Below are 933 nucleotides of genomic sequence, written 5' to 3'. Positions count from 1 at the left end.
TACATACTGACATAACGGTCACCAAACATTTACATACGGATTTAATGCATAGCAACAAGACAATCAGAGCAGTGATGGTGATAGAAAAGGCATAGTAATTCAGGAGCAGGATGCTAATTGGTGCTAATGCTAATATAGCGTCTACTACTGTTTGAAAATGACTGTGTTAAAGTTTGAGGTATTTTTGTCATAAGCTCGTCTGTATCGTCAGTATCTAGTTAAACCTGTTTGTCTGAGTTTCTCTTTTTTCCTTCAAAATAGCAAGATTTTATGTTTACATAGAAGAAAAAAAAAACAAGCCTCATGTGATAGAAGAGATACAATTCGCTACTTTGCAGGAAAATCCAGTTTGCCGCTTTACCTTGAAGCGTCATGCCGCAGCTAGAATAAAAGCGGCAACAGCGGCTGATTCACAGAAACGGAAAGAAATTATTGTGAAGAGAATAAGGAAACCGGCGAGCAAAGGGGGATAATAAAAAGGAAGAAATCAAATCAGCCCTGTCAGAAATCCAATAAGATGAAAATCACAGATTAGAGATGGTGTAGAAATCTGAAAAGGAGAACAATAACATAGAAGGAGAAACAAGACGGCAAAAGAAACAGTGGAGTTGCGAACAACGGTGGGGAAAAAGAATGTCTGGGAAGACGGGAGGGGGAAGATTGGGTTTCAGCGCCGGTGCCGAGGATTTGCCACCCACAATGTAAACATTATCATTGGCTCTTTATTGGAGACCAAATCAGCAGCAGGTCAAATTGGACGCCCAGCCCAGTGGCCATGAAGAAAAATCCAATCACATTGGGAATCATTAGAGAAGATTGTTTCTGGAGCAGGATGCTGCCCAGAAGTGTGTACCTCTCTGTGCAGCTCTGTGTGTGTGTATGTGGGTGTGTGTGTGTGTGTGTGTATGTGGGTGTGTGTGTGTGTGTGTGTAT

Source organism: Poecilia formosa, unplaced genomic scaffold, assembly GCF_000485575.1.
Source record: "Poecilia formosa unplaced genomic scaffold, Poecilia_formosa-5.1.2 Scaffold294, whole genome shotgun sequence".
In the NCBI taxonomy this organism is placed as follows: domain Eukaryota; kingdom Metazoa; phylum Chordata; class Actinopteri; order Cyprinodontiformes; family Poeciliidae; genus Poecilia; species Poecilia formosa.
Note: the sequence above shows the minus strand (reverse complement) of the source record.